Source organism: Somniosus microcephalus, chromosome 15, assembly GCF_052327205.1.
Source record: "Somniosus microcephalus isolate GS21.2 chromosome 15, FLI_Smic_1.0, whole genome shotgun sequence".
NCBI lineage: Eukaryota > Metazoa > Chordata > Chondrichthyes > Squaliformes > Somniosidae > Somniosus > Somniosus microcephalus.
In genome coordinates this window covers 60,070,152-60,092,628 of record NC_141001.1, presented here as the reverse complement: position 1 = coordinate 60,092,628, position 22,477 = coordinate 60,070,152, and the positions used below count along the sequence as shown (strand labels likewise).

General features: G+C 42.0%; 1 protein-coding gene and 1 long non-coding RNA gene across 15 annotated transcripts in view; one reads left to right on the top strand and one right to left on the bottom strand.

The window, feature by feature from the left end:
• The window catches only part of sox6 (SRY-box transcription factor 6), a 640,702-nt gene that overhangs the window by 275,851 nt on the left and 342,374 nt on the right, over window positions 1-22,477 (bottom strand). The gene's annotated exons all lie outside the window — the stretch shown is intronic.
• Window positions 1-22,477, top strand: part of LOC147106968 (uncharacterized) — a 45,259-nt gene that overhangs the window by 7,074 nt on the left and 15,708 nt on the right. The window contains exons 2-3 of one of the 2 annotated variants that reach the window (XR_015080991.1): window positions 8,237-8,314; window positions 8,868-8,973. This is a non-coding gene — a long non-coding RNA (uncharacterized LOC147106968). The remainder of the gene's footprint in view (window positions 1-8,236; window positions 8,315-8,867; window positions 8,974-22,477) is intronic. The other variant, XR_015080990.1, reaches the window with a different exon arrangement.

Below are 22,477 nucleotides of genomic sequence, written 5' to 3'. Positions count from 1 at the left end.
AAATGGAAAAGACATCGACAGCAAACCAGCAGTTCTTCTGTTTATTATAGAGAATGAAATCATTTCAGCACACTCTGTGCAGCACAGACTGTTGTGAGATAATTTGTATGTGTACATTATTGTTTTATTAGCATTCCCAGTCCACCTATTCTAATTAGTGGAATTACTGTGCAAATTAGATACAGGAAGGACATGATGGGATGGCAGCTTAAATGTTGTTCAAAAACAAATACCCACAAAAAGAATTAAAAGCGGGATTGTTACTATTTTTGCAGTGCGGAGGTGATCCCATTTTGTGCAAGCTACATGATGAAGTTTTAATTCATCTGAGGATTCCCGCCGCCCCGCCCACTCCTCAATGTTCTCCCCCCTCTCCTGCGGGAACTGATCAGTGACACATGATTCCATGGCTGCCAGCAACCCTTCAGTACCTCACCCAAGTAGCCATGTGTGAGCCAAGACAGTGTCAGCAACCCAACCCAACTATGGGAAATATCACAGCCAAGCCCAGTCTGGTCTTCAACGATGCCCACACTATCCAATGGGGGTGGTTGGATAGCAATCAGGAGTGGGAATGGTGACTTTTTTTTTTAACTCAGCAATACTGAAGCCAATTGCTGAGTTTCACTCCAACTCTGGCTGAGATCAGATGACTGAAATGTGGGATCTTTCTGGTCTCCATAATTCAGCAACTCATCAAGTGGTGCATGTACCCCCTGAACCTCAGGATAGATTGATAATATTTTTCATCAAGAATTTAAAAAAAAGCTTTTCTTCCTACTTTTAGAAGAATGAAAATGTGCAACCACATACTACAGTCATCTATGGGACGTGACATTTAATCAGTTACTAGGTTAGCTTTTCCTCTACTCGGCTCCTCTGGAATTGGCATTCCCCAGGCACAGGGAAGAGAAAAAAGGGGATTAGACCCAGATCTCCACCCCCATCGTACTGCCCTGGGATCTCCTACTGTTTCCCCACTGGAATAACTGGAAGTGTTCCCAGCCTCCACTCTCATCTTCTTCCTTCTATGACCTTTAGGAACCCTAGCAGAAAGATGTCTGAAGAACCTTGGCACAAGTCCCAAACTCCTCCATCACCATCACTGGGTATGTTCTGTCCCACTGGCAGGACAGACCCACCAGGGGTGGCAGCACAGTGGTATACAGTCAGGAAGAAGTGGCCCTGGGAGTCCTCAACATTGACTCCGGATCCCATGAAGTCTCATGGCTTCAGGTCAAGTATGGGCAAGGAAACCTCCTGCTGATTACCACATACCGCCCTCCCTCAGCTGATGAATCAGTACTCCTTCATGTTGAAAACCACTTGGAAGAAGCACTGAGAGTAGCAAGGGCACAGAATGTACTCTGGGTGGGGAACTTCAATGTCCATCACCAAGAGTGGCTCGGTAACACCACTACTGACCGAGCTGGCCGAGTCTTGAAGGACATACCTGCCAGTCTGGCCCTGCGACAGGTGGTGAGAGAACCAATACGAGGGAAAAACCTACTTGATCTCGTCCTCACCAATCTACCTGTCGTAGATGCCTCTCTCCATGACAGCATTGGTAGCAGTGACCACAACACAGTCATTGTGGAGACGAAGTCCCGTCTTCACACTGAGGACACCCTCCATCGTGTTGTGTGGCAATACCACTGTGCTAAATGGAATAGATTCAGAACAGATCTAGCAGCTCAAAACTGGGCATCCATGAGGCTCTGTGGGCCATCAGCAACAGCAGAATTGTATTCCAACACAATCTGTAACCTCATGGCCTGGCATATCCCTCACTCTCAAGCCAGGAGAGCAACCCTGGTTCAATAAGGAGTGTAGAAGAGCATGCCAGGAGCAGCAGCAGATATACCTAAAAATGCAGTGCCAACCTGGGGAAGCTGCAACACAGGACTACAAGCATGCTAAAAAGCAGAAGCAGCATGCCATAGACAAAGCTAAGCAATCCCACAATCAATGGATCAGATCAAAGCTCTGCAGTCCTGCCACATCCAGTCGTGATTGGTGGTGGTGTGGCGGTAACACCGGTTGTCCCTTACATTGAGATACATAATTACATAATTCCCTTTAACTTACCTTACTGTATGTGTCTGTTACTATACTCAGGCTTCTCTCCTGTACTCTGACGTCATGACATCAGAGCTCGGGACCTTCCAACAGTAGAGCTCGGAACCTGCTGGCAGTTGAGCTGGGAAACTTCTAGTCAGTCCTCATGGAGTCCCCGCTGGGACAAGACCTATACCACGGTGCTCCTACAGTCAGCCATCTTACCTGCCATCTTACCTGATTTAATTAATCTGTTCCTGTAAATAAACAACTTGTTAATAGTTCGAAGTCAAACTCTCTTATTTAGTGGCAATCTACACGAACCGCTACATTGGTGACCCAACGACGTGAGTACGGGAGCTCATCAATTCCTACACTACAATTGGTGAACCCGTATCCGTGAACGATTTTCACGGTAGCAACGCGCAGCCTGACCCTCGTCTTCCCACAAGACGACCAACGCACAACCGACGAACAACCACGGAACAGCAACCGCCTAACACCGATTCCACCAAAAGCGACCCCGTCTTTGCGAACGTCTTCGCAAAGGAAGCGCAGCTTGGAGGTGAGCCCGTTTTTCACGAACGATTTCACAGAGGTAGAGCACGACCAACAGCAACCGTCGACCACCAGCGCTATAATTGGTGGGTTTGTGAACGTCTTTCACAAACGAAGCACGCTATGGAAGCATCAGCCGTTCCGCTGTCGCTACCGCAATCCAGGGAGCCACAGTCTCCCTCGTGCTTTATGAAGGTAGAAGCCCCGTTCACCGAGAACATCGATGCGGCACCGACCACGCACATGATCACGGTCTCCGTATTCGACTTTTCTACCGCCGCACGGATCGTCCGCCTCTACGTCCAAAGCAACAGCAAGTATAAATCTCTCCAAGCGCGGGGTACAGCATGTTCGGGCCCACAAGATCGGAGCGCGCCCTGCGGGGATACCACGAGGACTCACCCCCGCAAAACACGAGGACGCACTCCTCGCGCACGAGGACCCATCCCTCGCGAACCACGAGAACCCATCCCTCGTGAACACCGACGACTCCTTCCCCGCCGACGACACACCAGCCCTTCAGCCTGCTGGTTGTGTTACCTACTACACGATTCGGCGTGAACAAAAAGCGTGCCACCCTCCCGGCTGTTTTCTCCTAAAGCAAGAACAGTTACAAGTGTTGCCGCCCTCCAGGCAGAGTTAACCCCTCTTGAAAGCAACAACAACCTGGACCGTTGCCGCCCTTTCTCCAGTGTTCCCTGTAACAAACGCAAACGTCTACTGAAGCTACACACATCAAGGACGGGTCCAACGGGCATCCTGCGGCCGCGATCAGCCACGTGAAAGTTGCTAGCCTCACCGATCACAGGTTAACGCAGTAACTCTTCACCCTCTGTTGTGTTAACGTCGTAGCACTATGGCACGCACCGTTCTGCGTGTTCCAGCCTCCTGAAGGTTTCGCTCACCTGTCGGCGAGTTCATCGACCTCGCCTGTCAAGTCCTTCTGGAACGTTTGTTTGGCGTTCCTGCAGAGTTCATTATAACAAGGACTTGTTCCAACATCAACAGAGTCATCGCCCGCGTCCGCCCAACCTGCCCGTCACTCTGACAAGGCCTGCTGTTTCGCACGTCTCCACAGTCCTTCGCCTGACGGATACACTTTATTCGCCACGACGCGCATACGGATCCCCTCACAAGCAGCATCTTCGGAACTCGCTCGCCAAGCCGAGACAGCACGACCGCCGAGACCACCAGCTCGTCAGACCATCTCATCCTTGGACTTTCGTTAAAGCAAATTCTGGGGGGGGCCTATGTGGCGGTAACACCGGTTGTCCCTTACATTGAGATACATAATTACATAATTCCCTTTAACTTACCTTACTGTATGTGTCTGTTACTATACTCAGGCTTCTCTCCTGTACTCTGACGTCATGACATCAGAGCTCGGAACCTTCCAACAGTAGAGCTCGGAACCTGCTGGCAGTTGAGCTGGGAAACTTCTAGTCAGTCCTCATGGAGTCCCCGCTGGGACAAGACCTATACCACGGTGCTCCTGCAGTCAGCCATCTTACCTGCCATCTTACCTGATTTAATTAATCTGTTCCTGTAAATAAACAACTTGTTAATAGTTCGTCGAAGTCAAACTCTCTTATTTAGTGGCGATCTACACGAACCGCTACAGTGGACCATTAAACAACTAATGGGAGGAGAAGGCTCCATGAATATCCCCATCCTCAATGATGGTGGAGCACAGCACGTGAGCGCAAAAGACAAAGCTGAAGCGTTTGCAACCATCTTCAGCCAGAAGTGCCGAGTGGATGATCCATATTAGCCTCCTCCTGAGGTCCCCACCACCACAGAAGCCAGTCTTTAGCCAATTCAATTCACTCCATGTGATGTCAAGAAATGGCTGAGCACACTGAATACAACAAAGGCTGTGGGCCCCGACAACATCCCAGCTGTTGTGCTGAAGACTTGTGCTCCAGAACTAGCCGCACCTCTAGCCAAGCTGTTCCAGTACAGCTACAACACTGGCATCTATCTGACAATGTGGAAAACTGCCCAGGTATGTCCTGTCCTCAAAAAGCAGGACAAAGCCAATATGACCAATTACCACCCCATCAGTCTATTCTCAATCATCAGCAAAGTGATGGAAGGTGTCATCGACAGTGCTATCTAGTGCCACTTACTCACCAATAACCTGCTTTCTGATGCCCAGTTTGGGTTCCGCTAAGACCACTCGGCCCCCAACCTCATTACAGCCTTGGTCCAAACATGGACAAAAGGTGAGAGTGACCGCCCTTGACATCAAGGCAGCATTTGATTAAGTGTGGCATCAAGGAGCCCTAATAAAACTGAAGTCAATGGGATTCAGGGGGGAAATGCTCCACTGGCTGGAGTCATACCGAGCACAAAGGAAGATGGTTGTAGTGGTTGGAGGTCAATCATCACAGCCCCAGGACATCGCTGCAGGAGTTCCTCAGGGCAGTGCCCTAGGCCCAACCATCTTCAGCTGCTTCACCAAAGACCTTCCCTCCATCATAAGGTCAGAAGTGGGGATGTTTGCTGATGACTGCACAGTGGTCAGTGCCATTCGCAACTCCTCAGATAATGAAGTAGTCCATGCCTGCATGCAACAAGACCTGGATGACATTCAGGCTTGGGCTGATAAGTGGCAGGTACCAGTCGCACCACACAAGTGCCAGGCAATGACTATCTCCAAATAGCGAGCGTCTAACCACCGCCCCTTGACATTCAACGGCATTACCATCGCCAAATCCCCCACCATCAATATCCTGGGGGGTTACCATTGACCAGAAACTTAACTGGACCAGCCACATAAATACTGTGGCAACAAGAGCAGGTCAGAGGCTGGGTATTCTGTGGAGAGTGTCTCACCTCCTGACTCCCCAAAGCCTTTCCACCATCTACAACGCAGAAGTAAGGAGTGTGGTGGAATGCTCTCCACTTGCCTGGATGAGTGCAGCTCCAACAACACTCAAGAAGCTCGACACCATCCAAGACAAAGCAGCCCGCTTGATTGGCATCCCATCCACCACCTTAAACATTCGCTCCCTCCACCACTGGCGTACCGTGGCTGCAGTGTGTACCATCTACAAGTTGCACTGTAGCAAGTCGCCAAGGCTTCTTCGGCAGCACCTCCCAAACTGGCAACCTCTTCCATCTAGAAGGACAAGGGCAGCAGGCGCATGGGAACACCACCATCTCCAAGTTCCCCTCCAAGTCACATACCATCCTGACTTAGAAGTATATCACCGATTCTTCATCGTCGCTGGGTCAAAATCCCGGAACACCCTACCTAACAGCACTGTGGGAGTACCTTCACCACGCAGACTGCAGCAGTTCAAGAAGGCGGCTCATCACCACCTTCTCAAGAGCAACTAGGGATGGGCAATAAATGCTGGCCTTGCCAGCGATGCCCACATCCCCTGAACGAATAAAAGAATAATGATCTGCCTCCAGATGCCCATGCAGCTGAGTGTTTGTGGGAGTTCCAGGGCAAGATGAAGACATTATAGCACCCCTCCAAGGATTTTTAAGTAAAGTTTCAAAGTACCATAACTTAATGAAACTTCTGAATTTGAAAGCTCAATACAATCTTCTCCAAATGATAAGCTTTAAAGAACCATATAATTTCACAAAGGATGATGAGATCTGAAAGATTCCAATAATGACATATTCCAAACCATATATCAGCAGAACAGTCAATTCAAATCGACTTCAAGTTTTATTTTCACCAGCATAAATTAATGATATCAAGAACTCATTGTCAATACCAGACAATAGATCCCCATTTTCATATGTATGTTATTAAGATTGAATTCCATTATTCTATCCTCAACCATCACCTGCTTTTAATGTTTCAGGAGCCCAATACAGAGCTCCCCCAAGAGCTTAATGAATAAATACAGAGTAGCACTGAACCATACAGACCAGGGAGTAAAAATTCCTTTGTACATTACTGATAATGACTCTGTTTGCTATTTTAAAGAAGTCTTTAATCCATTTATTTTAAATATCTTTGTTAAAATAGCAAACAGAAGAATTTTACCAAACACATTCATCAGTTCATTTTAAGTAGTCCGCGGAGGAATTTCTAACCCTAGGACGGTTTAGGCTCCATCCTCAATCTGTGCTGAGCTAGCTGATCTCATCCAAGATGTCTCTAGGGGTGCTGCAATTGGCCTCAGCCAGGATTCCTGCTCCTCATTCACTACTACTATAGATGGCCTACTCCACCAATGGGAGCGTGGCGGTGTGCATGCGACATTCCCTGCCTTCTCTGTCTTGCGTGTAGTGACATGCAGCGTGGCAGCATAAACTGAGCTTCTTTAAGGTCCTGCTTGACTGCGTGGGTCCAAGTGGTTCTCGATTGGCCTCGAGGTCTATGCCGATCTGAAAGGAGCCTTGATTGGGATGGCTGCGGGGGCTCTCTCCACCTCAAAGTTCTTATCGGGCCAGGCGGTCAATATCAAGTGATTTCTGCTGCAAAGTGCACACGGTTGGATATCAAATGAGGATAGGCTGTGTTGTCCCTTAGAGTTAAATTGCCCGTCAGTGCTTGTTGTCTAGGGTCACACATGAAGAATGGCCAATTGGTGAGGTACTGGAAGACTTCCAGCTCCTTTTGAGCCGAAGACAAAAAAAACCTTCTAATCACAAACAGTGCAAAAGACTCTCATTACTCGGAGCTGGCGATCCATTTCCTCCAAGGTTATATATTCCTCACTGACCTGATGAATAACTTTCACATTTAGTGCTAGAGATATGTGGAAAGGAAGTGGTTTTCATTTTGAAATTTGTTAGAAATCTCATCATGTGGCTGTTAACCATAATGTGCCATTCACAAGCCTCACCCATCACACCGTGGCAAGCCGCCAACACAACTGTCAGACAGAGTCATAAGATTCCGTGTGTTATTGTAATCCCATGCAACAGGAACAAGCCAATGTTGAAATTTTCCAACATGGAACAATGGCTTATTCAAGCAGCAGCCTAGAAACAAATATGGGGCCCTTTTATTTTTTAATGTGCTGGGATACTTCCGATATGAGTAAATGAACAGCAATTACACCCAGAGTTCAGGCAGTTTGCAGCCTGAATAAATCCCTTCATTAGATCGACCCACATCCTAATGTTATACCGTCCTGTACCGTTACACAGTAAGCTCCACAGTGCAGACCCACTGCTCAGGGATCAAACAGGGGCATTACCGTCTGAAGACACAGTTGAATTTTGATAAATACCTAACTGATTTGCCAAGAAATGACATGCTTTCTATAGACTCTGGAATAAAGGTGGCCAATTTGTAGCTCTTTTGCACCAGGGCCCAGTTTAATCATTCACTCCGCTATTCAATTTAGGCAAAAACAACAGAAACAGATTTGACACACAGATTAATCTGATTCAACTTCTAAAATGTGCTGCTGGCTCCTGATGAAGTTTACATTGGGCTAACTATATTTAGAAAAATGGGCATTTAAAACCAGATAGCTAGAGAACATTTTATGGTTGGATCCGGAATTCTTTAGTCTTGCTTTTACATCAGGAATTCTGTACAATGGGATTGTCAAGATGTGCCCATGTCCACTGGATCAGCTGTGCTTTTATCTGAACATGACTTCATTAATTTTATTATGTTTTTTATTTTACAATATAGGACAAAAGAAAAACACAGGCTTTAACAATGACTCTATTGTTAGTGCCCCTGGATTAAGAAGAGGAAAATTCAGCAAGGGTAAAAAATCAGCAACGTAAAAAAAAAAAAATCAGCAAATGTTCTCAATTACTGCTCCTCCTAGGGTTAGGGTCAAAAAGTGGAACTTACCTGGGTCTTTTCTGGCCATAATTCTGCCTGTTGCCAGGTTACACTGCCAGGCCTAGTACTGAGCATCCCTGCCACAATCGGCAGTTAAAATCACATTGGGGTTAAAACGATGTAATTGGACCCTGACTTTTAAATATTTATGAGGCTCCTGCCTACCTGTGGCAGGCAGCCCCAGCGTTGCCAAAAACCTGCCAGTTAAAATGGCGGCACGCCATGAATGCATCAGGGAAAGCGAGGAGAATTAACCCAACCACTATTTTAAGCGCCCACCCTGCTGCTGGACAGGCAGGGTTAAAATTGAGTCGATAGTTTCCCAAAACAGCAAGGGCTGATTTCTACTTATATCTTTATCTACATCGATCCAATCAATTGTCGATATAACTATAATCTGTTCTTAGGAAAGAATTTTAGATACAAGTTATCTGCTTTACTGATCTATTTTAGATATATATGTTATTTATAGGGCCGATTCCTCACGCCTCGGGACAACGGCTCCAGGATCACTTCGCACACGAGCACACTCACATAACTGGAGTGGGAGCTGACCTGATTAGATTCAACGAGATCAGGTAATTTAATAATTTACTTGTGCTCCCTGCGCAGCTTGTGCCTTGTACAAGGAATTTAATAAAGGGAGGTCTGCTGATTCCAGAGTATATTAAAGGGATGTGGCCAATTAAAGGTAATGACAGCATACATAGGGCCATAGGAGGTAAAAATATTGGAGCTTTTTCAAGACTCAAAATGGTCACAACAATTTTCCACCTTGGCAAAGATTGTATGGAGAGGAAGGAAAAGTCAAAAGGACAGACAACATAACATGGAGGCACAAAAGAGAGAATCTGTGGGCAAATGGCAGAGTGGCACTTACACCCTTTTAGATGACTGGCAAAATGGAGATTCTGCTGCAAGTGGATGCAATGAGGCCTACCCTGCTTGGCATTCCAAGGCAACTTCCCTAGAGGATATCAGTGCACCATGTCTGGCAGGATGTAGCTGCCAGACTGAACATTGTCTATGGTACCCGCAGGACCTGAAAACAGATATGGAAGAAGACAGCACAGTTTAAGGAATCTGGCAAGGTAAGACTAACCAACAGTACCATGTACCAGATATAAGGCCAAGCCATCGCATAAGCTTACAGCTCTTTCATTGGATCGCACACATATTGGTACCTCAGCACATACAAGAGGCAACATGCAAATGAAAGCCTTGCCATGCTTACAACTTCCAGGTGCTTCATTATTGAACTTTGGGAAATGCACCAATGTGGTGATCTTGGGCATGTGTGCCACAATATTCAGTGGGAAAGGAGATAAACGTACAGGCCATGTTGACCAATGCATCAATCACCCTTTTGACCCATACAGTGCCTGATATTTTACTGTCTGCTGGGAATAAGTGGTGAGCATAATAATTGAGAGCAGTGTGATTGTGCTATGTGCCAAATTTGCAGCAAATGTCCTTGCTGCAGATGACAAAGTTCTCTCTTGCTGACCTGCAGCAAGCAGAGGTAGTTGTCCTGAGTATAATGTAATAAGATCTGAAGAATGGTGTAGGGTATGCTGAACTCCCTTGCAAGCCTTTTTTTCCCCTCCTGTACCACCTCAACCATGACGCACTGCACTTGAGGTGCTTTAAAAACCAAATGTAAGCATTGAAACAAAAAAACCCTCCTGTGCCCAAGGTACTTCCCTTGCTCCCACTGCAAATGGATGCACAAAGGAAACATTAAAAAGAGTAAACTAAGCAGAAATTTAACTGAATTGTGCTAGATATGCATTTAACTATTTTTGCATTAGTCTCGTGCCTTAATGAGGCTCATTCACAAAAGTGTGAAAACATTTTAGCTCACTATAAATGGCCAGAGTTATAGAATATAAACGACAAGATCTATATAAAACCTGAGCAAGACCACAGTTGGAGTACTGTGTGCAGTTTTGGGCTCCACCCTATTAGGAAGTATACTGAGGCAATAGAGTGCACACAGCGCAGATTCACTAAGATGCTGCCTGCTATGAGAAAATATAAATATGAAGAAAGATTTGAAAAATTGGGGCTGTTTTTGTTAGACTACTTTATAAGATATAGGCGGACAGATTCTGGGTTGGAATGGAATTGGTTCCATTCTCGAAGGAAAAAGGTTGTTATTAATGGTCATGGTGTTGCTTGCAGCCCAGTTATTAGTGGGGTCTGCAGGGATTGATGTTAGTGCCATTGCTCTTCACAGTCTTTATTAATGATGTAGCTGAAGGCATTGGGGAAAATGTCCGATGTTCCTATGTCCATAAGTTTGCAGTTGATATAAAGATTTGTGCAAGTGATAGACTTAGACAGTGGATCGTTTTACTTTAGAATAGCATAGATTTCGGTGAAATTTGATTGAGGTCTTTAAAACAACGAAGGGACTAAACCGTGTCCAAGTGGATAGATTATTTTAATTAGGTAGGTTAGGGAGAACCAGGGGACATAATTACATAAGCATAGAACTAGTTTAGATGTCAGGAGGTTTTTCTTTCTGCAGACCTTTGGAACAAGTTGCTGGCTCATGCAGTGAGTGCGATTCACTACAAGCGGTCAAAAGGGAGCTGGATGAATTCCTAGCCGTGGCTGATGTCACATCGGAGAAAAGGTAGACAGCGTATTGGAAATGGTTGCTTACAGTTGGTGCCTTGGACACCCAGCGTGAATTCTCACACTTTCAGGGTTGTATGTTTTATTAACCTATTTTAGATACATGTTATCGTCATCTATATGGTCTACTAATCTATTTTTTATACAAGTTGCCCATATATTTCAGTTATATGGGCGGCTTGATTTGCCCTTTGAATCCTCACATGTGGAAATAGAAAAAAATGAAGAAAAGAAAATGAAAATATCACTAATTTTAATTCTAATAAAATTAAGTGAACTATTTAAATAAAACAAAGTGAATAAACAGAGCTGGATCAAAGCGCTTGCAGCTTAAAGTGACATGTTGAATCTGAACATTTCCCATATCTTTATAGAATATCAATATGCACCTATTGACAAGTTTTGCTAGAATTTGACTACAGGCCATCTATTGACTTATATGTAACATAAGAAAAAAAAAAAATTAGTGTCAAAAAGAAAATTTGATTAGAAAATTTAAAATGTCTAAATTTAAAAACTTTGGAATAATCTTTATTTGGGGATCAGATACTCAGAACTAATAGCAACACACTGATACTTGTAGAAATAATAACTTTAAATATGTTAACAAACTATTCCAAAATGTGAGAATGGCTACTGCTATTTTGAAGCCACTGTCAATTGAGTCCTGTTTACATACAAGAATTTTTGGCATGCAAGCCAGAAATTCCATGTAACAATGGCCCTTGAAAGACTGAGCATGCTCATCTTTTACTCGAGAAGGGAATGCACTAAAAAATGTCCAAATAAGGCCCTTCATTTTCTGATATTTAAATAGATTAAATCTGTAAGGAGTAAATAAATCTGCCTTTATTATCAGCAGAACAATATTGATTATTGAGCATCACAGACCCAAACATTAACATTACAGAGCTCATAATGTCCGATATTTTGTTTTACGCCAATCACCATTTGTCTCCCTTAGATTTCAATCTTCTTTCCTGTTTTGTTGTTGCTGCTGTTGTAAATGTGCTTCATTTATTTATTTAGTGGCAAAATCACATAATACTCTACATATTTTATCATATTAATTAAATTTACAAAATATTCCTTTAGTATTTCATCCCATTTCCCGTTGCATAAAACTGAAACGTTAATCACCATCTGCCCTTGAGTACATGCCCTACAGCCAACCCTTATATTTTCTTACTGACCACTTAGGAAACTAAACAAGGGGAATGCACTTCAGGGAATGCAAGCAAACCCTAATTGAAAAATACTCTCTTTTTGTTGAATTAAACTATATTAAAATGGGGACTAATGAGAACCGGCCTTTTATAATATTTTACCATGAGATATTGCAGTTCCAAAAAAAGTAATTCTATTAAATGAGAAAAAAGCCAGACACATTTATGCAAAACTACAGTTTAGGCTAAACAAATAAAAAAAGATGTTTTCTCACTTCCTTCCTCACTTAATAAGTAGGCCACTCAATTCTGCTGAAAAGGTTGCTACAGTTCCTGTTGTTATTGTCTGCAAGACATGGTTTCAATAAAACATGAAATAAACAGAGACTTTCCACATTGGACATACACAGATACTATATTGAAGACCCAGGCAGAAGGTGCATTATAAACTATAGGCTCTTGACATACAAAACTGTAGGGCAGCTGCTTGATATCTTACAAACAACTGATATGTTTCTTTTTTAAGAGAAACAAGAGAGTAAGGAGAGACTTTTGGTTTCTTAATCTGTCTTAGTAAAGACCTGCGTAGGTCGGTAAGATAATACAGCAGCATTTCCATTCTATCCAAAGGCAAGGTCAGCAATCTTCAGTTTATTATTAGAATACTGTTAATTAAGCAATCTTCCAAGTATAATTATTCATGATCATATTTCCAAACAGTACTTCAGCTGGCTGAAAGACATTACCACCAAGCAAGCTGCAATACATATTTGGTACTTTAAAGTGTGGTGCAAATTTTGCACATTCCAAAATGATGACAGGGTTCTGAGGATACTGTGAAGGAATAATCAATTCTGAACTTTTATTCTACTTCTCTTCAGTGATATTCTTCCTTATAATTCACATAATGACCATCTTAAAAATAGCCTGTGATGAAAAAATGTCTCTTGTGCATTACAATCAAGAAAAACCATTCAGTATTTGTGAAGTTGCAGCTGACCTTTTTCTGACATGGCAGAGGAAGAAACAAGGGGAAAAGGGCATAATGGAAAAAGGAAGAATAAATGAGAGGAAGAATTGAAAGAGAAAAAGCGAATGAGCGAAGAAAATACGGAAAAGAAATACGAGAAACTAAATGTACAGAATTAAAAGAGAGTGAGTGAGAGAAATAAAACACAAAAAATTAAAGATACAGAATTTGAGAAAGGGAGAGAGTGTGAAAAAAAGAATTAGAGGAAGCTAGAATGAGTGAGAAAGAGAATGTAAGAAAGAGTGGGAATTAGATAAAGAAAGATAAACATAGGAAGAGAACGTGAGAAAGAAAGATTGAGAAAAAGAAAGCTAGCAAAGAGAGAATGCAGGACAGTGCGAGAGAATGAGAGCAAGATACAATGTAAGAGAGAAACATAAACACGAAAAGAAAGTGTGAGAAAGAAAAATATACAGGGAGAGAGAAAAGAACAAGGCAGAGAAAATGTGAGGAAGAAAAAGGAAGGCAAAGGAGACTGTAAGAGAGAAATTTGAGAGAAATAGTGAAACTGTGAGAAAGAGACAGAGATAATGAGAAACAAAAGATGAGAAAATGAGAGAGAGAATTTGAGACAGAAAAAGGAAACAAAAAAAAGAAATAAAATTAAGAAAATTGAAATTGTGATTTAAATGGTATCTATCAAATGAACCAGTTAGGATTTAGTATGGTAAATAGTCAGTATCAGCTGACTGAATAAAAATCATACTTCTATAAACAAAATAAAAAGGCTTTGTTTAACCTTCCAGATACAGCTATGTCAAATCATTTTAGAAGCATTTTTTTTAGTGAACATAAATTTTAATAGGCAATAAAGCATCCAAGTCCTGTTTGATGCTGAACTTGACTTAGCAATTTCATGTGTCCTTCTAGGGGAAACTAATTCCCCTCAGACTAGCATTAGTCTCATTGTAATAAACATTATGTAGCAACGTCCAGTCCTCAGCTGCAATACAATACCAACATTTTAGTCCAATTTCTTTAAGCAGCTTCCAATAATCTGACAGAATGTACTCATTATATGCATTTATTTTTCTCTGTTTGATTCACCAGAACTTGACTGCAATAAATATGAGCAGATTAATAAGTTACAACTAGGGCTAAGCTAACATGTACTTGAAATAAATCTACTTTACAGTGAGATTGCAGGTCTAATAGAATCTAAATGAGCCGATTCCAAATGTCAAATCGCAATCTGAACTAAAGTTTGGAAGTATTACAAAACACCAACGTAATGCTTGTTGTGATTACTACTTTTGTAAAGCTTTTCCCGTCACTCTTGAAGGTGTTGATTCAAGCTAGGGTACACTTTGATGGGCACCATTGCCTTCTAGTACCTCACCCAAGTAACTATTCATCGTGTGAGCCTAACTGGGCTTCTTAGCTTCACGCCTGAGCCTAATCTTGTCTTCACCTGGCATCTAACAGAAAATAGATAGTCACTAGGAGTTGGAACCCTGGTTGATTCGCTTTCTGTCTAGCTCAGGGGCATTGAGACCAAGTATAGCAACTCTGACTGTTGCCCCAGCTAAGATCAGCCTATTTACACTGGGGACTAAAACTGGGGTTTTTTGGTCTGCATGGTTCATAGAAACATAGAAACATAGAAGATAGGAGCAGGAGTAGGCCATTCGGCCCCTCGAGCCTGTTCCGCCATTTAATGAGATCACGGCTGATCATCCAAATTCAGTACCCTGTCCCTGCTTTCTCCCCGTATCCCTTGGTCCTTTTAGCCTTAAGAAATATATCTAACTCCTTCTTGAATATATTTAATGAATTCGCCTCAACTGCCTTCTGTGGTAGAGAATTCCACAGGTTCACCACTCTCTGGGTGAAAAAATTTCTCCTCATCTCAGTCTTAAATGGCTTACCCCTTATCCTTAGACTGTGACCCCTGGTTCTGGACTCCCCGGCCATCAGGAACACCCTTCCTGCATCTAGTCTGTTTAGTCCTGTTAGAATTTTGTAAGTTTCAGTTCTACATTGGGCAGTGTATTTACCAATTGAGCAATTAGGAGAGCCTTGGTTGCTACTTTTGTAGTGAACTAACCAGCAATATATAATCTGGATATAATTTGCAAATGTAAACCAGACACCTTGTTCTTCAAACCAACTGAACTCCAAAGACCAAGAATAACCAAATTGCTTCAATCCTTAAACTGCATTGCCCCCAATTCTTGACAATCAAGTTAAGGAAGTTAGTGCACCTCTCTTGAAAGCACTGCACAATCAAAATGTGCAATGGCTTTGTAACATGTGAATGTAAACTCTTGAAAATACAATTTTTTTTTTTAAATTAATCAACCTCTACTTTTCTCAAATGACTAATAATCTTGGGCAAAAAACCCAAATTTGCTGTACAACACTGATTATGTAGAAAGCACCTTCTTCTGAGTGGAAATAAAATGATCCATGGAACTAGTTCTTTGCTAGTATAAATGTCTCTTACCTTTCAGTCTTATTTCCAATTATACCTAATTTATTTTGTTATTCGGAAATGAAGTTGAATTTGTATCTTGAGAGTTCACTGGGGTAGTGTCATGTTGCCTTTACCAAAGCATTTTAGGATAAAGCTGACTATAAGCACAGAAGCTTCCTGTTTAGGCCCAACTCTAAGTCTCTATTGGTAGGGAGGAATATTTCTGCAAAATACATTTTCAGCTGCACACATTTCCAAAGTGCATCCCATAATATCACATCAGTTAGTGATACAGAAGCAAATTACTAAAAGTATTATTAATGAAGAACAACAATAATAGTTGCAAAGCAATAAACAATCCAGTAATTCATTGCAAAACTTTCAAGACATCGATACCCTTCCATCATCCTATGACTGATGGATTTGCTTATGACATATAGCTTGTAATCCACACTCACACATTGCTTCTGAGAGTGTTTTTCTAAAGAACTCTATCAGCCTATCAGTAAATTACTGTTAATTTCCAAACAGATTGAACAGACATAAAGCAATACTGAAAAGAACCTATGAAATAGGAGAGAGTTAAAGACTGTAACACAATCTCTTGGTTGAGGTAACTTATACAAATCACTTGAGCTTTGCCTTTGCTCTTTACAATGTCATCTGAACCCCTTGGCTGTTTCATTCCCTGCTAACTTATTGCTACTTTGTCCATTGCTCAAAATACCGACACTTGTAAAAATGAGAGAATTTGAAAATGGAGGCCCGCAGTATGGAAGGTTTCAAGCTAAATGCAATTGACTTTTTAAGGTTCTTGTTGTCCATTTCAAATAATTAGTTGAGCATCTAGAAAAGCTTCTGTGAAGAATGACAAGCTTGTGTAAGTACTATCCAATGCCGAACTACACTGTAACAAAAATTGTAATAATAATTACATTAATCTTCTCAAACTTTCAAAAAACATTGTGGGGGGAGAAAAAAAATCAACATTTGCTCATCTATGATGAAGTTACTTCACAATAGAGAATAGAACATACATCAAGTGTTTTCAAATCCCTCATAATCATAGTCTAATTGAATGCAAGACAAAAAGGTCTAATTGCAAGGGAGCAATCTGAATGCAATAGGCTAGACTCAGCCAGCTTAGCACAATACAAGGAAAACAAAATTCTCTCTGTACAACAGAATCTGATCTCTCATTTTCAGGCAATTACCCTTTTCTTGTCAACAGTTTTAATAACCTCCATCATCTCTGAAAAGACTTTAGTTCAGTTAAATAATTTCAGGCCTCTTTAATATGCAAATGTGGTTCATATGCATGGGTGAAGTGCCTGCACTATTTGACATGTGTCAGTACTTTGTGGAGCACCTGCACCTCAGGGAATTCTGATTTCAATGACGCCAAATATCCATCATTATTCCACTTAATGAATACAACTAATAGTCACCTGTAGGTTTTCGTTTAGGTGGTGCCCAGATCACCAATAGCAACTGTGCACATTGCCTATAAATAGACAAGGCTTACATAGTAAACCCATCATATGTAATGGTAGAGTGAATTTGACACTGGGATGTAAGTCAAATTTAGCGCTATACAATGCTTAACTATACTTTAGAAATTCTTCTATTCTAGAGTCCCTTTCAAGTGTCAATAAAAAAAAATGATCTACAGTTCAAAGTGAAACATTTCTAAGAATTTTGTGTCACACAATTTTGTACTTTTTCCATAATGTGAAGCATTTAATGTAAGCTGCTGCAGTTCGGTAAATGGTAGAAATAACAAAACAGGTAAGGTAATATTAAGCAAAAAAGACCCTTCAGTTAAAGTTAACAAGAGTAAGTACAATGGATGTAGACAGAAACCGTTTGCGATTTTCAATTTCTATTGACTTAAGAGAAATATTTACTTACCAGGTATTCATTTAAGTGGGGCTGACTGTAGCTCCAATACTGCCTGCCCTATACTTACAACAGATGGTTTTCATAAAGGCTGCCATATAACTTTACATGATATATTTCATCCTCAATGATAACAAGAACTTTTTAGCATAAATCACTTCCACAAGGGTGCCCTTATTTTGAGTGCAATAATGATGTGATCTTTCAGGAACAGCTTAAGATGTCAGTGTTAGGACAGGAGACGTAAAGACATGGATCAGAGCACAAATACAGGCTTATTCGAACTTGGGCTCTTTAGGAGAAATGAGTTATGTTTAGGTATGTGCTTGAGGATTTTTTCCTTCAATATTGAGATAGAAACTGGGAATTGAGCTCCGTTTGTCCCTTGTCATTAAAGTGGAGAAGGGAATTGTAGCTTTTAAGCATTCAGATTTGGTTTAAACTTAATGGGAGGCTATTTGCCCACCTTTAAAGAGGTCCAGTGTTCAGGGCTGGACAAAGGCTTACTGAACAGTTAGGAATAATAACATTTCATACATCATACCAATAAAATTGTTGAGCTTTAGTAATTACCACTGCCTGAAAACTGGCTATGGTGTTCTGCTGGCTAGTTTCCATTTTTCAGGTACTTGAGCTGGGGTGGAGGGTTGGTATTCTTGAAAAACTATATACTGTATTGGAAGTGCTTAGATTTTACTGTCTAGATGGTAGAGAGTTTCAACAGAAAACCTCCAGATACATTCTAACATGGCATTGTACTCTTATTGGAGTGAAGACCAGACTTGGAGGCACTCAATCCTCAGTCAAAAAATAACACAGATGAATAATGATAAATTGATCAAGATAGTGAGATATTAACAAAAAAATTGCCCAGTGTCATGCTCCACTGTAAAACAAAATGTAGTGAAGAGTGCCGATTGGAATCATTGTGACAAAAACAAAATGGGAAAAATAAAGAGATTCCATTTCCATTGAAAAAAGTGGGAAATAGACCCTTTGTTAGTTGCATTATGGGCTGCATGCTAATGTCACCAGAATGATAGTCATCCTCAAACTAATGTTGTGCAGTGCAAATTCACTTTGTTTAGGTTCTAGATAGCAAAGTAGTTCAGTAGATTGGTTACTGATGAATTTGCTTATGGCAGATAGCTTGTAACCAGCAAGCCCACCTTTTGGATAGAATGCATGGATCTTTTATGTTTTGGGATTTTTGACCCTTTTTCCACAGAAATAAAAAGAGTTACTTTTAAATATTGTGTTTTTAAAGCAAAGTTTATTCACACAAGTTTAGGAACAATATGCCTAAACAGAAAAGTGGTTTATATGCTAATAGAGATTGCTTTTCCCAAAGACTATAAGCAATATAGACTATAAGCCTTCAGAATGATACCAGGGCTAAGAGAGTTAAATTATGAGGACAGATTGCCTAAACTTGGTTTGTATTCCCTTGAGTTTCGAAGGTTAAGGAGTGATCTAATCGAGGTGTTTAAAATGTTAAAAGGATTTGATAGGGTAGATACAGAGAAACTATTTCTTCTGTTAGGTGAATCAAAAATGAGGGGACATAATCTTAAATTAGAGCTGGGCCATTTAGGAAGGAAATCAGTTGGCCCTTTTTCTACACAACGGGTAGTAAAAATGTGGAATTCTCTCCCCCAAAAGGCTGTGGATGCTGGGGAAATGAGATCTTTCAAGACTGAGAGTGATAGATTTTTGTTAGGTAAGGGTATGAAGGGATATGGAGATAAGGCAAGTAAATGGAGTGGAGGCACAGACCAGCCATGATCTAACTGAATGGCGGAGCGAGCTAGTGGGGCTGAATTGACTACTCCTGTTCCTATGTTCCTAATAAACAATTTGTTAGCTTGTCATGGTAATTCGGGAGTGACTAGTACCACTATATGAGAGACAATCAAAGGCAAGACCCAAAACTTTAACAATCTCTAAGGATGTACCAGTATCAATCTGGTTAGAATTAGATGTTATTCAAGCAAAGCAGTTGAGTATTTGGCCATTGATAATTAAGCATTGATCAAACACTTCCTCAAAAAAGCTAAAAATGTAAGCCTGGCCTTAGGCTTCAACAATACTTTTAAAACTAGTTAGTCTTTACAATGCATGACCTAGAAAACGTAAGCTTGCAGTCTGGACAACACTGCATGACATTAGAGGCAATAGCTGGTTTCCTTGACAACATAACAGTCTTGAATTTCCTCCGTATTTAGGCCCAGAGACATATGTAACCGGGGCCCAAACCAATTATGTGGCTTAAAAGATCATGGAATTTTGGGTGTAAGGGAGTTACGTGTGTAACTACAATATGCCCATACACAGACTGCAGCGGTTCAAGAATGCGGCTCACCACCACCTTCTCAACGGCAATTAGGGTTGGGCAATAAATGCTGGCCTTGCCAGCGACACTCACATCCCATGAAAGAATTTAAAAAAAAACACCCAAATTTCCTCGATCTTTTATAGCCATCTATTGATCCCTCCGCTGGAACGCATCTCCACCCATAAAACTGGCCACGCCCCCCAGTTACAGAGCCTCAGATAAGAGTTTCCTACAAATGCGCTTGCTCAGAGGCTCTCATCAAATTACGACCAGATTTTCAGACGTAGCACAAAATAAAGTGATTTTTCTGGTGTTTTATTACAACTTTGAGTGTTTTTTTAAAATGATCCTCATTGAGACCTGCACTGTATTTTCTGTTTCTTTTCATGGATTTTTATGGTTTAAACAAAAGTCACATTAAAAATTGAAATCCTTCCCCCATTGCAGGTACTTAAACATGTGTGCCTAATGTGGATGAATGAGTTGAAAGTTTAGTTTTCATACATAAAGAAGGCCTGAGTTCGGCGCTTTCCTTGGTCCTTCATTATTTGCATTGTTCTACGCCCATTTTTACATTTGGACGTATTCTAATGAGATTGGCTGGAAATTTGAGCATAACTTGATATCGGCAGAATGGGCGCATTCTTGGATCTAACTTCTGGGTTATGACAACGGAGGAAATTCCAGGCCAATATTTATAAGTATCCACAGGGTCTAGTGCTCTCCCATTTCCACACCATCAAACACTGAGGGGCTTGGAGCAAGACCTAAAGTATGAAATTAAAATTTTCCCACCAGGAATTAGTCAAATTCATGTTTTTCTTCTTAATTGAGAGAAATCTAAGAATGACCAAGCCCTATAATGCAAAGCACCACCAAGGTTGGAAAGTGTAGGAGAGAAAAAAGACATCAAATGTTATTGGTTAAATAATGGAAAGTTGTGGCTTTAAAAGCCTATAGATTGTATGAGCATTGAAAGAGTTTTCACGGTTTTAATAATCCTGGGAAAGAATGAGTTGGAGTAGAATAAGTCTTGATTCAATAAGAATGCAAAGAGGAATGGCAAGTTTGAAACTTAAGAGGAACAAGAGAGGAAAGTCCTGAATGGAGTGACCACGATAGTATCAGTAAAATAAAGATTGCGATATATAGAAAGAAAGTGGTTGGGGGCTAGAGATAATAGAAGGATTCCCCATCAGTTTTTACATAGGTTTGCACTAGTACCTTCTCTTTTAGGAATATAGCTCTGACACTTCACCGTCCTAGATCTCCAGGCAGGAGACTAAGGCCTAGAAATTCGGTTGTGGGTCCGCCAGGGCTTTAGCGCCCGAAATTTTGCGCCGGCGTTAATGCCGCTGCGCCCGACGAAAATTCGGTTGCCCCGGGCCCAGACGGCGGCGGGCGCTAATGGAGGGTTTTTGCGCCTCAGTATGGGCGTTCAGTGCAGCTCTGAGACGCTAATCCCCCGCTGCGGCACCCGAGGCGGTGCGGCAGGCTGGGGTACTGCAGGCCTCCTCCTTCTGTTAAGGAGGAGCTGCCTGCAGCCGACCGCTGGCCGGTCGATTCGCCCGACAAATGAGCCCGGCACCTCGGGGAAGAGCCGGGCTCGTGGGCCACACACATCAGTGCCGCGGGGGGGTGGTGGAGGAGTCCGGGGAGGGAGGTGCGGGCAGGCGGCCGCCGGGAAAGCGGCCGGCCGCCGCTCCACCTTTATGCGCCGGCGCAAAGGTGTGTAACATCCCTTTCAACAATCGTTGGTTGCGGCTGCCACGGGCGAGGCGGCCGCAACTGAATTTGGGCTTGGGGCCGGGTTACCACGGCAACCGGGACGCTACGCACACCGATGACGTCATCGGTGCCGGCGCAGCGCTACCGGCTAACGCCGATGGTAGGGCCCAACGCAATTTCGTTACCAGCTATAATTCCGGCGCAAGACCCTCTAACGCCTCTAGTTGGGCGCTAACCCCACCGAATTTCTAGGCCTAATTGAGTAAACTTACAAATTCCCCTCCAAGTTCCAGCACAATGTTGTTCCCTGGACTGGTACTGGTAAGAAGTAAGGAATCACATAAAATGTTGCATAAGTGCAGTAGATGCCACTGTTTATTGAAGCCCAACATACCCAAAGTCTGAACTAAAGGGCTTACTTAAGGCATCATACCAAAAAGGATGCATTCTGTGACATTTGGATTTAACCGTGTAACTTTAGAACAATATAATATCCGAGCAAGGCATAGTATGCTTTCTGGGGCCTTAATGTCCTATTGTATGAAACATATCTTAAGAATTTATTGGACTTTTAGTTTGTGTCATAAAGATTTACTTTGCCAATATTAAATGTACCATAAAGTTTTATCTTTCTTAAATTTTATAATCTGTCCTTTCAGCCATATGTGCATGGAATTTAGAGTTTGCAGGCAATAACTAACTCTTAAAGCATTAGTCGCAGAACTTGCTGTGCTAACCATCTGGAGTTCCTATTAATTCGGCAGGATCAGGGTTAATACCAGATGGCTGGTTTCAGACACAATACTTTAACTCAACCAAGGTTAATTAAAATCCATGTACTCCACTAAACAGACTTAGTGTCACC